This window comes from Anguilla rostrata, chromosome 19, assembly GCF_018555375.3.
Source record: "Anguilla rostrata isolate EN2019 chromosome 19, ASM1855537v3, whole genome shotgun sequence".
Lineage (NCBI taxonomy): Eukaryota > Metazoa > Chordata > Actinopteri > Anguilliformes > Anguillidae > Anguilla > Anguilla rostrata.
The window spans coordinates 5,106,855-5,122,326 of NC_057951.1; the positions used below are offsets into that span (position 1 = coordinate 5,106,855).

A 15,472-nucleotide genomic window follows, 5' to 3' on the forward strand; every position below is an offset into this window, starting at 1 on the left:
TGCAGTTCATTTCGAGTTTAAACAACTGTTACAAGGACTGATAGGTCCCGCTTGATTATAGCTCGTGAACGTGCGCACGTGCTTTTCAAAATTAAGAACACCTCTCGGCTCAGGTGTATTCTGGGTAACCCAGTAATACCCCCCCCTTTCAGCGTGAAAACTTTGACTTCGTAAAAAACTGGTTAAAAGAGTGCGCGAAAAGAGAAACCGCGCCTCTTTCTTGCGTCTTGCGTTTTTTAGTTTCATCTAAAACATATACTGAAAAGCAACTGGCAGAAATTGAGGAGTCAATAAATACAAATCAATTTTGGGACCGATGGAAAAATCTGAAAAAAACACAACAAGAAGAATTAGCGATACAAGATGGGGATATTTGGACAAACCATTTTCAAACACTTTTTAAAAAAGTGGAATTAGGAGCAAATCCTGACAAAAACCATATAAATAAAAAATTGCAGGAACTTGAATTGGCTATTAAAGATAATCAAAATCCATTGGACTTCTCGATTACTGAACAAGAGCTTAAAGATAAAATTAAAAAATTGAAACCTAAAAAAGCATCTGGACCTGACAGTATTTTAAATGAGATGCTAAAATGCACAAGCACAAAATTTCAACTGGCCATCCTAAAATTATTCAATTTGGTTCTGAGTGTAGGTTACTTCCCTGACATCTGGAACCATGGGCTTATAACACCAATATTCAAAAATGGAGATAAATTTGACCCAAACAATTACCGAGGCATCTGTGTGAACAGTAATCTGGGGAAGGTACTTTGCAGTATCATAAATTCTAGACTTTTAACCTTCCTTACTAAACACAATGTCTTGAGAAGAAGTCAGATTGGATTTTTACCAAATCACCGCACATCTGATCACATTTACACCCTACACACCCTAATTGAGAAATATGTAACCCAAAACAAAAAACAAATATTTGCTTGCTTTATTGATTTTAGAAAAGCATTTGATTCTATTTGGCATCAAGGGTTATTCTACAAAATTATTGAAAGTGGTGTAGGGGGTAAAACCTATGATCTAATAAAATCAATGTATACAGGGAACAAATGCGGCATAAAAATTGGCAACAAAAGAACAAATTTCTTCTCTCAGGAACGTGGAGTAAGACAGGGCTGCAGCCTTAGCCCAACTCTTTTCAATATTTATATTAATGAATTGGCAAACATATTAGAAAAGGCTGCAGTGCCTGGTCTCACTCTACACAACTCAGAGATCAAGTGCCTGTTCTACGCAGATGACCTGGTTCTCCTTTCCCCCAGTGAACAGGGGTTACAGAAAAGCCTAGACCTGCTAGAACAATACTGCCAGACCTGGGCCCTGGCAGTAAACCTTAACAAAACTAAAATTATGACATTCCAAAAAAGATCCAGATCTCAGGGAACAAAACACAAATTCATGTTAGGAACACACTACATTGAACATTCCTCAAATTACAATTATTTAGGGCTAAAAATCAGTTCTACAGGAAACTTCAACATTGCAGTGAATGAACTAAGGGAGAAAGCACGCAGGGCCTTCTACGCCATAAAACGACAAATTTGTGTAGAGATTCCAATTAGAATTTGGCTTAAAATCTTTGGAGCTGTAATCGAACCAATTGCTCTTTATGGCAGTGAAGTGTGGGGTCCACTCATCAGTCAAGAATTTGGCAAATGGGACAAACATCCAATTGAAACCCTGCATGCAGAATTCTGTAAACATATCCTGAAATTACATAGAAACACAACAAACAATGCATGCAGGGCAGAATTAGGCCAATACCCATTACTTATCAAAATACAAAAAAGGTCAATCAAATTTTGGAAGCACCTAAAACAAAGTGACCCCCACTCACATCAATACAAAGCCCTGCAATACCAAGAGTTGAGCAAAGCAAACAATCCCCTCACTCAGCTGGTCCTGAGCCTTAGTTCCCACATACACTAACACACACTAACACCTCACCTGCTCAGGATCAGAACAAAACTACAAACATAATTAGAATAAACCAAATTGCAACACAGCTGAAACAGAATTATATAACCTACTGGGAAACTAAAACAAAATTGCAAAGTAAAATGAAATGTTATTTGGCCCTAAAAAGACAGTATGCTGTAGCGAACTACCTGACCACAGTTACTGACAAAAAACTGAGAACCACCTTGACGAGGTACAGACTCAGCGAGCACCACTTAGCTATAGAAACTGGCAGGCACAGACAATCATGGTTGCCAGAAGAAAAAAGATTGTGCCAACAGTGCAAAGGCAACCAAATTGAAACTGAAAAACACTTCCTAATGGAATGCACAAAATTTGACCAAATTCGCCAAAAATTCTACCAAAAAATAATCCAGAAATGCCCCCAATTCAATTATATACCCAATGACGATAGATTACCCTACCTATTAGGAGAAGAAAAAGGCTGCTGCATATTAGCAGCACAATTTGTGTTCTCCTGCCATACTCTGAGGGACAATGTGTGACCACCTCATGCACACATTTACACACAGCATACACATGTACAAGCAGACACATAATATTCACTCATGCACATAACACACAGATAGTCAGACACACACACACACACACCTAACATCACTTACTGGTATTTTTGTATATATTTTTTTATTTTTATTTATTTTATTTTATTATTTTATTTTTTTATATAACGGATTAATTGTATATAGTTGTATGTTATAACCACTGCTTTGGCAACACAAGTGCCTATATTTGTCATGCCAATAAAGCACTTTGAAATTGAAATTGAAATTGAGAGATACAGAGGGAGAGAGAGGAGGAGAGAGAGAGGGACAGAGAGCGATACAGAGGGAGAGAGAGAGGAGGAGAGAGAGAGGGACAGAGAGCGATACAGAGGGAGAGAGAGAGGAGGAGAGAGAGAGGGACAGAGAGCGATACAGAGGGAGAGAGAGAGGAGGAGAGAGAGAGGGACAGAGAGAGAGAGGAGGAGAGAGAGAGGGACAGAGAGAGATACAGAGGGAGAGAGAGAGGGACAGAGAGAGATACAGACAGAGAGAGAGAGGAGAGAGAGAGAGGGACAGAGAGAGAGAGAGAGGAGGAGAGAGAGAGATACAGACAAAGAGAGAGGGACAGAGAGAGATACAGAGGAGGAGAGAGAGAGAGCGCAGCGGGGTCCAGCGGGCGGGTGGCAGTGTGATGAATGTGCAGGCAGTTTTTCTGCCAGCCAGTCAGCAGCCCGCACGCGGCTCCCGGGGATCGCTCGAGTCTGAGCGCGCTCAGACCGGCTGCACAGCTCCCTCTTGGCCCGCGAGAGGAGGAGGAGGGAGGAGGAGCGGCGCTCTGTCACCCGCGCGTCGCCCCGACCCCGTGTAGGCCCGGCGGGAGGAGGCGGCTCTCTCCCGCCTGAGCCGTGCGGCCGCTCCGGGTTTGGGCAGAGGCGGCGTAACTGTGCCTCTCCGGTTTACTGATGCTACAGAGTCCCGTGCCATTCCGGTAAGGGGGGGGCAGTGGGTGGGGGGGGGGCAGGATGCCGCCGTAGAGAACGCATCCCCTCTCTCTCTCTCTGTGCAGATTCTGTTTATCCGCTGACTGTTTGACTGCTTCTTTGTTCGGCTGTTTGCTTGTGCGCCTGTTTGTCGGTTTGTGTGTCGGTTTGTGTGTCGGTTTGTTTGTCGGTTTGTTTGCCGGTTTGTGTGTCGGTTTGTTTGCCGGTTTGTTTGCCGGTTTGTGTGTCGGTTTGTTTGCTGGTTTGTTTGCCGGTTTGTGTGTCGGTTTGTTTGTCGGTTTGTTTGCCGGTTTGTTTGTCGGTTTGTGTGTCGGTTTGTTTGTCGGTTTGTTTGCCGGTTTGTGTGTCGGTTTGTTTGCCGGTTTGTGTGTCGGTTTGTTTGCCGGTTTGTTTGCCGGTTTGTTTGCCGGTTTGTTTGTCGGTTTGTGTGTCGGTTTGTTTGCCGGTTTGTGTGTCGGTTTGTTTGCCGGTTTGTGTGTCGGTTTGTTTGCTGGTTTGTTTGCCGGTTTGTGTGTCGGTTTGTTTGTCGGTTTGTGTGTTGGTTTGTGTGTCGGTTTGTTTGCCGGTTTGTTTGTCGGTTTGTGTGTTTTGTTTGGCCGCCGCGGGTTTGCCGCACGGTCCGGTGCTGCTCGCGGGCAGCTGGGCAGGATGAAACTGCAGCTTGGAGAACCGGCGGGAGATTTATGACTCCCCGGAATAAAGTCCTGTCCTTCGGGGAGCCGCGAGCGGTAAATCGGGAAGAACTGGGTCGGAGCGGGTTGGAGCGGGTCGGAGTGGGTCAGAGCGGGTTGGAGCGGGTCGGAGCTGGACAGAGTGGGTCATAACGGATCGGAACGGGTCAGCTTTAAAATGCACTTTCTTACAAAAAAGGACAGGTGCTTAACAAAGTCTCATGCGACCAAACCGCAGAATCTTTAACCCACTATCATGAGAAACAAAATGGCGACCTGTCCCGGCGACATTGCGGGGGAATTTGGGGTCCAGGGGGGGCTCAAAATGTAGCACCGAGTCAGCGGCGATGTTCGGCTGAGCGGAAAGCGCTAGCCTTCGCCCCCGAAACGCGGTCGGGAGAGAGAGCTCCCCGTTCTCCGTGCCAGGGGTGCCGGGACCCCGCGCCCCTCTGAGACCCAGCCCGAATCTGTACCCCAGCCCCGACAGGCACTCGCTTTGTGTCAGCGGGCTGCTGAAAAACCAAAAAAACCAAAAATGTTCTTAAACGGTCGCGTGAAAATGCGATCACTTCGCCGGTTCTTCGTCCGAAGCTCAGGAGGAAGGAGAGCGCGCGGGTATCGATGACCGCGGCGGTGGAAACGTGTAGAACGCCGACCTTTTCCGGATTTAAACGCCAGTGTGTTTAGCGCGTAAAAAAACAGAGCCAAAAACGGCCCAGCGGGTCATTTCCTGTCCGCTTGCCTGTGATTTCCTGTGAGTTCGATTTGCAGAAACGTTCAATTTTCTTTCTTTTTTTCTCCACGGAATGCTAATAAGCAGTCACGGATGAGTGGTTATTACGGGTCAACGTTTTTCTCTCTCTCGGATGCCGAGGTTAAGCACCGCTCCAGAGAAGAGCTCTGAGCGCCGGGATGAAAGGCCTTTGTTTCCGTCGGAAGCCTCTCTTCTGACTCAGAAGAGCGGGAGCACGGAGAGATGAGCAGCCAGGCTGGATGCACGGGGGCGCTCCCTGAACCGAATGGAGACACTGGGGATGAGCTGGTCTACTGGTATAGACTGTGCATCGGTATAGGCACACACACACACACACACACACACACACACACACACACACACACACACACACACACACACAGACACACGCACACACACACACACGCACACACACACACACACACACACACACACACACACACACACACACACACACAGACACATGCACATGCACACACACACACACGCACACACACACACACTGACACACACGCGCACACACACAGACACACACATACACAGACACACACACGCTTACACACACACACACACACAGACACACGCACACAGAGACACACACGCTTACACACAGACACACACACACAGAGACACACACACACACGCTTACACACACACACACACACACACAGACACACGCACACAGAGACACACACGCTTATGCACACACAGACACACAGACTCTCACACACACACACACACACACACACACACAGACTCACACAGAGACACACACACGCACGCTGACACACGCGCACACACACAGACACACACACACAGAGACACACACACGCTTACACACACACACACACACACACACACAGACACACGCACACAGAGAGACACACATGCTTACACACAGACACACACACACAGAGACACACACACACACGCTTACACACACACACACACACACACACACAGACACACGCACGCTTATGCACACACAGACTCACAGACACACAGACTCTCACACACACACACACACAGACTCACACAGACACACAGACTCACACACACACACACACACACACACACAGACACATGCACATACACACACACTGACACACACACGCACACACACAGACACACACACACACAGACACACACACGCTTACACACACACAGACACACGCACACAGAGACACACACACGCTTACACACAGACACACACACACAGACACACACACACACACACGCTTACACACACACACACACACACACACACACACAGACACACGCACACAGAGACACACACGCTTATGCACACACAGACTCACACAGACACACACACACACAGACTCACACAGACACACAGACTCACACACACACACAGACACATGCACATACACACACACACATGCACACACACACACGCACGCACACACACAATCTTTCCGAGCGTGATGATGTAGCATCTCAAATACAGAAAAAACCACCGCAGGAAAGAAAAAAAGAAAAAAGAAAGAAAAGCAGAAGGAGCAGTCGGCAGCATATTGTGCTGGCTGCAAAGCTAATTTACACCTTCCCAGGGTCAATGCTATCTGTAACGTTCATAAAAAAAGGAAACTACTGCTCCAGCGCTACAGCGTTCGGCTGGCAACCGACGGGCACCGTTAATAATAATATTATTATCATCGGTGCGTGCGCCAGGGAAGCGGACTTGAATTGCGGGGGTCACTCTTTTATCTGTTGCTGTAAAATCGGGGGGTTCTTTTGGGGGGTCACGCGTGTTTAGCGGTACTTTACTGCGCAGATCCTCCTGCCCGACATCGCTGTTTTTTTTTGGGGGGGGGGGGGTTACCCTCTCTATCCAGCACAGTTCTCTCAGTCATTTCTGAGTCAGCGCATTTGGCCAGGCAGAGTGAGAGACTGTCCAGCTCGTGTGTCGCCACAGATCCAGCTCCTCCTCCGAATCCCAAGAACCACAGTGCCCATCCACACACTGGAACAGAGCCTTAACAGATACCAGACCATGGGCCCCATCCACACACTGGATCAGAGCCTTATAAACAGAGACCAGACCATGGGGCCCATCCACACACTGGAACAGAGCCTTATAAACAGATACCAGACCATGGGGCCCATCCACACACTGGAACAGAGCCTTATAACAGAGACCAGACCATGGGGCCCATCCACACACTGGAGCAGAGCCTTATAACAGAGACCAGACCATGGGGCCTAATCCACACACTGGAGCAGAGCCTTATAAACAGAGACCAGACCATGGGGCCCATCCACACACTGGAACAGAGCCTTAACAGATACCAGACCATGGGGCCCATCCACACACTGGAGCAGAGCCTTATAACAGATACCAGACCATGGGGCCCATCCACACACTGGAACAGAGCCTTATAACAGAGACCAGACCATGGGGCCCATCCACACACTGGAGCAGAGCCTTAACAGATACCAGACCATGGGGCCCATCCACACACTGGAACAGAGCCTTAACAGATACCAGACCATGGGGCCCATCCACACACTGGAACAGAGCCTTATAACAGATACCAGACCGTGGGGCCCATCCACACACTGGAACAGAGCCTTAACAGATACCAGACCATGGGGCCCATCCACACACTGGAACAGAGCCTTATAACAGATACCAGACCATGGGGCCCATCCACACACTGGAACAGAGCCTTATAACAGAGACCAGACCATGGGCCCCATCCACACACTGGAACAGAGCCTTAACAGATACCAGACCATGGGGCCCATCCACACACTGGAACAGAGCCTTATAACAGATACCAGACCATGGGGCCCATCCACACACTGGAACAGAGCCTTATAACAGATACCAGACCATGGGGCCCATCCACACACTGGAACAGAGCCTTATAACAGATACCAGACCATGGGGCCCATCCACACACTGGAACGGTGTGGGTGGGGGAACCGGGACGTCTGTTTTACTCGTTTCGTCGAGGCCCCGGCGGGGTGGGGCGGGGCGCAGCGGCGAGGGCGGGCAGGGCGAACCGAACAACCGCGGGACGGGCGAGAGCCTCCGGGGGCCAGAGAGATTAGCCGGAACATTGACACTGACAAATCCAGTGCATTAAAGCATCGGGGGGAGGAGGAGGGGGGGGGGACCCAGCATGCAGTCTGTGTGCGGGGCGGTCGAAACGAAAAAAGGATTAAGGGTGAAATAAAAGGCAGCGCGTCCCGGCAAAAAAAAAAAGGACCCGTCAGCAAAAAAGGCGCTTGATCACAGGGGCCCCCGAAACATACCTGCGGGGTCCGATAACGAGCGTTCAGCACGAAGGCAGCGGGCTCGTTTAAGGCAACAAAAACAGCGCAATTAATATAAAGCCTCCCCGTGCTAAACAACAAAGATGTTATCTGGCTGAAGAATTTTACTTCCCTTTTGAAATTACGTTCCCCGCGCGCTCCCTTTCAATTAGGCAAACAACAAAACATCGTGACGGCTACGAAAAAGCCCACAGTAATTAGCATTACTGGCGCTTCAAGGCTTTTGAAGGTTCTCTTTTGTTTGAAGGCTTGTGAAAAATCGGGGCCAGGCTTTCGAAACTCGGTTCTTTTTGCGCGGCGAAATTTTTTACGGAAGCCCAGAGTTCCCTTGAGTATGCGAGCCACTGTTCACTACTCCATAACAACCAACCAAAAGTGGGATTTTATAAACGTGACGGTTTGCGTCGAGAGAACCTCAATGCTGATGTGCCTCTGAGTGCACGCATCTTGAAGATGCCGAACGTCTTCGGTCTTGAACTTTTGTCCCTTCCATTCCCCCAAAATTAGCACATACTTTTTTCATCTGTGACGGAATCATACTAAAGCACTGCAATTCTCCCTTTGTTTAAAATGCTAAACGTGAGAACGAAACGCGAGTGAAAACGTGTCGGAAATAAAGAAAAGTGTTAGAAAAGTGCTGAACTAATTCTGCCTGCTGTCGTGACGGCTGTTTGTCTTTTTGGGGTTTTTTTTTAGCTCAGAGGAGGACGAGGGTGTTGGAGCAGAACGTGAGAGCGGCGATCCGCGGGTCCCTGGCCTCTCGGCCTGCGGCATTCTGGGAAAACTAAAAGCAGGGCGCGGGCTGTGAGTCGACGACCGAGGCTCGGGTTCGTCTGCGCTCCGACGCGGCGGCGGCCGCACAAATCGCACTCTTTCACCAGGTTTTTCCTGGAAAAAAGTCCCGACGGCAATCCCTCCGTTGCCTAGCAACATGAGCGAGCGAGCGAGAGAGAGAGAGAGAGAGAGAGAGTTGTAAATTCGGCTGTAACTGAAGAGAGAGCGTTGATGTAGCGCGGGTAAACACGGGGCGCTCGACTCGGTCAGAAACGTGCTCGCTGACTGAACTGGGCGCGCCTTCGGGGGCGTAAAACACGCCCGTCAATAAGCGTCAGCGCGAGCGCATGACGACGCGTACGTCCATTACCGCGACGACGGCTTGTCGCTGGGCGTTTTTTATTATTTACGGTCAGCGCTGTAGCCCGTCTCAGGCGCGGGTCGCTGGGTACTGCGTTGGCTGCGTCGCACGGGCGCGGTGAGGTGAGCGCTTCTGACCGCAATGGAACGCGACTGCAACACGACAGACATGAAGCACAGCCAGTGGGGGGGGGGGGGACCCTGGAGGGAGGCGGGACCTTGGACGCCGTGGCAACGTCCTGGACTTCGGGGGCGGGGATAACAGCTCAGATTCTACTAGCCTCGGGGAGGGGGGGGGGGTTGGTTTTGCGTGGGCCACCTCAGGTTCTGCCGCCCCCCCCCGTCCGTGACACTCTCCTTCGCGGGAAGAACTGGTACCGCTACCTCGCTTTGAGCGGACTGCACCCCGCACGCTGCGGCTCACTGAAATTAGCCTCGCGGTACGCGCTCGCTCTCCTCCGAAACTGGGCCTACGCCGCTTTCTCACCAGCCTTCCCGAAATTCTCAACGCCTCACAGTTTTCTTTTTCTTTTTTAACACCGCCAACCGGTGCATTAAATAACATTTTATTTGAGGTGGTTTGTCAACAGCGGCGCTGTTAAATATTCACGCCTGTCTCGCGCTCTTAAAACAGGACTTGTTACTGCTCGTTGCCTCTCAGAAGTCCTTCAGAGCTGCTTTTCTGCTCCGACCCGTTCGCTCGCTAGCGCGAGGGAAAGCTCGCCGCTGAGTCGCGTTATTCTAGCGAAGCGCGGTTTTTAAAAAAAATCTCTCCCGGACGCGCGCGCGGACGCCGTTTGCGTCGAACTAACGAATGAATGCGACCCCCGCCGTTTTGGATAAATGTCAGGTTGTTGTTTTTTTAAAAGAAACACTATAATTCTGTTTATCGCGCAGGGGCGATAAAAGAAACGGGCGTTTTTGTTCGCCGGTGGAAGCGAAACGAAAAATCCGCGTGGTCGTTCAGGGTCGTTCACAACCGTCCCTGGACCCCGCAATGTGAGCTTTTAAAATTTGTTTAGGTTGGAGCACTCCGGGGCAGGAATAATATTTTCGTTTTGGGGCCACCCGTACCCCCCCCAGGGCCGGCTCAGGGTGGGAAGAGCCGACTCCTCTCTTATTCCTGTCAGGCTGCGGCCGCGTTAAGGAACTCAAAGCGCCGCGCTTCTGTTTCACGCCCCATCTCTGTTCACTGGGGGAAAACGCATTATCTCTGCAAATATCATCTTGTAATGTGGGCAGCTGCAAATTTTATAGAAAACTAATTTGAAACCCAAAACTTTATATTCTCCAAATTTGTATAAAAAGCCACTTAATATGTCAAACCCAATACTTTGCTTCACTTAATTTCTTTAAGTACCACCGTAGGTCTTATTAAAGACCGAAGCACTTGGATTTGCCAGGGATCTTCTTGCTTTAAACCACAAACTCTGAATGCTCCAATACCCGCCCCTGTGAAGCGGCCAGGTCTTCAGAAACTTCTGGAAATATTTGGATGTCCCTCATCGCACACACAACTTGTCTGGTGCAATTGAAAACATACAGTGAAACTGTCAGTAATTCTTTTTTTTAAAACACAGAAAATGAAGTGGCTTTTATGCGACTCCAATCAGTGGCTGAACTGACCGAATGAGTCAGAATTTGAATAAGAGGGCTCGGGGGCTTGGGGGGGCTGGCACAGATGCCAGGGGTCGCCGGTGCTGTTAGAACTGTGTGATGCTGGGCTCTCATTAGGGCTCTGCCCAGACCTGCATCTGCATGCCAGAGAGAGGGGAGGGGGGAGGGAGGGGGGGAGAGAGAGAGGAGAAAGGAGGGAGAGAAAGAGGTAGCAGAGAGTGGGAAGAGAGACGGGGGGGTGAGAGAGGTAGCGAGAAGAGAAAGGAGAGAGAGAAAGAGATGGGGAGATGGAGGAAGAGAGAGGGAGTGTGAGAGAGAGGAGAGGGAAGAAAGAGGGAGGGTGAGCGAGGTAGAGAGAAGAGAAAGGATGGAGCGAGAGAGAGCCGTGATTCACACAGACAGAGGCAAAATCTATCCCGTGGTTAAGCTCTACTCCCAACTTCACCAGCTCTTAAACATCCACCCTCAAACCCATTCGCTGCTTCGCCTCATTTATTTACTCTACTCTTCTGCGCTAGAGCGGAATAAGACCTGAGCCGTTCATGCCAACGCCTGCTCCGCTGCAGCCAATCCCCCACCTTCCTCATCGCGACCGCTAACGTCCGCGATCGCCGGAATATTTCTCTGCTTCAGCCCAACAAACGCTGAGCGGTTTTCGTTCACGACATACGTTGTGTTCGTGTGAACTGTGTAAACGGAACGAGTGCAACGCTAAATATTACACACGCGCCGATGCGCGGCTGCGCATAAATGAATAGCAATTTGCATATATTACCGGAATGCGTCTGAGCTTATTTACAGAATTACTGTTCCTTCGATTGCGTAATTCGTTCTAACCCGTTTGCCACCTTAAGAACTACAAATCCTCAGGACTACAAATCCCTGCTCGCTTCCGATCGCGGGTCCTCGCCGGCGTCCAGGCCGTGCGGGCGGATCTTAAATCGCAGCGCATCCCACAGACCGATACTTTCCTCCGCCAGGCACGACTAATCGCTCGCAGAGCGACGTGACCGGCGCAAGTTTTCGTTGCTGAAAAGACCCCCGTTCCTCGGTCCCCTTCTAATTTCCCCCCGTCCGCGGTGGTGTCGCGGCACGTTCTTCCGGGCGGCGGGGTGGCGAAGGCCGGGCCGCGGTAACAGAGAGAGAGAGGGAGAGAGAGAGAGAGAGAGAGAGAGAGAGAGAGGGAGAGAGAGAGAGAGAGGCCGTTCAGTCCCTGCGAGTAACTGGCAGCGCGTCAAGGTCTCTTTTTATAACCCTCTGGGCCCGATCGATACAGGGCCTATTAGGAAAACAATGCCGCCGCTCGCCCGCCAAGCTCGCCGCGCGGATGCCTTTCAGTCCCCCCTCCCCCTCCCCCCCCCCGTGAAAATCGCTCTTTCTTCGTTATCTCCTCGTAAGCGGTGATTTATCACATAAATGTGTACGACGCGGCGTTCTATAAATTATTTATTCGCTAAATAATCGCGTTTGGAGAGATGGCGGAGACGGAAAAGAACAGGAGCGTACCCTTCGGCGCGCTCCCGGGGGGGGGTGATCGCTGTTCGGGGGAGCGTTCCGGCGAGGGCGAGGCGGGACGGCGCGAGCGTCCTGTGTTTCCGTCGCCGAGCCCCTTCCGCGCGCTCCAACGTCTTTGCCACCGCGAGGGCAGCTGGGGCTGGGAGCGCGCGTTATTAATAATCATAATGAAAACAGAAAAAATGGAAAGTAAAAAATGGAAATAGAAAAGGCTTAGAGAGCAGGCCCTTCTCAGAAAGTGGCCCCCTGTCATTTATCTGCGGCGGTGGTGATCCGGATATTCAGCTCCAGGAGCAGCCGAGCGGTAAATTGCTTTCCTGTGGGAGCGGCCCCCCATGCAGGGGTCAGGAAATAACGGCAGGGTTTCACAGCGGCTCGCGCTCTCCCTCTGTCTGTCTGTCTCTCTCTCTCTCTCTCTCTCTCTCTCTCTCTCTCTCTCTCTCTCTCTCACTCTCACTCACACTGTCCCCCTCTCTCTCTCTCTCACTGTCTCTCTCCCTCTGTCTCTCTCTCTCACACACACACATTTCTGAAAACGTTACTATTGGGATTCATTTCTATGGGGACCCCCCGCCCCCCTAGTTTCCCCTGAGCGGGGGGGGGGGGGGGGGGGGGGGTTAGGCCAGGCGCGTATTGGCCATGTGAGCATTGTAGGGCACACCGCCCCCTCCGCAAGGTACAGCACAGGGGGGAGGTCCCTTACGCAGCGACTCCCTACGGCACTGTGTCCCTCTCGCTGTGCTCGGTCGCTGCCTCTCTCCCCGGTCCTTAGACCGGCCCCGACTCAACCAGCGTGGCAAAATAAGGCCCCTCCCCTGCTTTATCGAGTAGCCAATGAGATCCCTTTCTTCGCGCCAACAGATAGGGCGTACTCCAGAGAGGAGGGAATCCATTTGAGGTTCATCCTGATAACTTAATCTCGCCTACACAAGTTGTCCTGTCGTCTTGCCAATGGGTTCTCACCAAACTTAAAAACCCAGTCAAGTTTGCCCCCCCCCCTCGTAACCTCTCCCGCGTGGGACGCTATCCACCAAGCCAACGCTCACACCTCCATACACAAAGGCGCAGAACGCCCTCCTCTCTCACATCTCCACTATTCTCTGCTCAATACCGCCATTATATCCCGTTTGATAACTGGCAAGATACGCAGCGTTGAGGAGTTTCTTGTTCCGATAATATTTCCTTTTAAACGGGTTAATGGACACCACCGTCTTGCAAGATACGGAAATTAATATTATAGGGGTGTTACATTACTTACATTACATTACAGGCATTTAGCAGACGCTCTTATCCAGAGCGACTTACACAACTTTTTACACAGCATTTACATTGTATCCATTTATACAGCTGGATATATACTGAAGCAATTCAGGTTAAGTACCTTACTCAAGGGTACAACGGCAGTGTCCTTACCCAGGAATCGAACCTGCGACCTTTCGGTTGCAAGCCCAGTTCCTTACCCACTGTGCTACACTGCCGCCCCTGCAGTTACAATGTGATGATAAAGAAAGGGCTGTAGTTAAATCTCCGGTGTTTGAGAAGCAGAACCGAGCGTGGACAGCGGTCTTTAGCGTGTCTCCTCCCTGTCACTTTAGAGATGGAACGTATCGGCGGGTTTTGCCTGACGGCGAACGCGATCCGACGCGACAGCGTGTCGCCGGCGGAAACGTGACATCACCACTGGGGGGGGGGGGGGCGGGGCGTGACCTTGGCCCGGTCCCCCGATGGCTTTCCGGCGGTTTTTGGCGGTTCAGCGAAGACCCTTCCGTTCCCCTGTTTGTCCGCTAAAGAACGGCGCTGCGCGTGTCGCTCTCTGAGCTTCACTGCAACAGCGCAGCCTTTTCACAAACAGTAAGCTATGCCGCCATTTTCTCACATTTTCACCTCTGTGCTTTCGGTGAACTGAGACACTTTAGAGTCGTGGCTACGGACAGAATATATTCATTGTGATATCGGGCTTTCCTGTGTGCACCAGCATGCGTAAATTTACTTTTATTCACACACACACACACACACACATGCGCACACACAAAACATTAGGTTCTATTTAAAGACTCCATTTGTTCTGGCGTGGAGCGCGTACCTTTCTCACGCTAAGTGCGCTCGCTCTGCGGTAAATTGTCCTCCATTTTGCGAGGGTGCTTTGATTGTTCCCCCCATTTTATCCCCGGTGTTTCCATTGTGTGCTAAATACCTGCTTTCCCCCCGGCTCAGGAGCTCAGACCCACAATGGCTTCACAGAGCTGCCGCATTTCCCCCCAGCGTGGGGGCGGGCGCGCGGCCTCCTCCTCCTCCTCTTCCTCCTCTCGCTGTTCACTGTTTGTCGCGTGCGAGGCGGGGCCTTTGTCTCCCGGTAACGCGGTGGCTTTTGTGAGCGTTCTTGGCCGCCGTCGACGCCGCCCACGCTCAACGCGCTTTTGTTCTTCCCTTTGTGAGGGGTACCCAGCAAAGGGTGGGAAGAGCAACCGAATCAAGACGTGATTGTTGTTGAGGAGAAGGAGAAGGAGGAGGTTTTAATGGTTGTTTAATCGTGACGGGTGAGAAGACGGCTAACCGGTGTTCTTTTCACGTATTGTGTATAGTAAAGATACGCAGCCGGGCCATGGGTAGACGGGTAGACGTGATGGTGTGGGCAGGTGCGGTCGAGAGGCGGCCCAAATCCCGATCGGAAAAAGGCAGCGTCTATGTGACACGGTCCGGCGCTTGCCCCGCCGTGAGCCGTCGCCCGATCGTCAAGGTGCGACGGGGCATCAGTCCTGCGAATCGTCCAATCGGCACAGGGGGCAACCGGCCGGCCGGCCAATCGGACGGCGGATAAAAGCCCTGCCCGCCGCTCGCAGCCTTTAATTACAGCCGTGACCCGGCGCCGAAGGTCCGAGGAGCTTCTCGTTTCGTGGGGGGGGCGTGGGTGTAAGCGAAGGGAAGCCGCACACCGTCGTGCGCATGACGTGCGGCTGCGCTTCTGCTGAAAGGAGATCTAAGGTCTAACTCGCTG

At 51.1% G+C, this 15,472-nt stretch overlaps 1 protein-coding gene and 1 long non-coding RNA gene across 3 annotated transcripts in view; both read left to right on the forward strand.

Moving 5' to 3' along the window:
• LOC135245545 (alpha-1,3-mannosyl-glycoprotein 4-beta-N-acetylglucosaminyltransferase C-like) overlaps positions 1-15,472 on the forward strand; it is a 73,794-nt gene that overhangs the window by 14,909 nt on the left and 43,413 nt on the right. The window lies entirely within an intron of this gene.
• Positions 273-1,682, forward strand: LOC135245894 (uncharacterized). The gene is made up of 2 exons (XR_010327438.1): positions 273-756; positions 1,603-1,682. It is a non-coding gene; the product is annotated as an uncharacterized LOC135245894 (long non-coding RNA).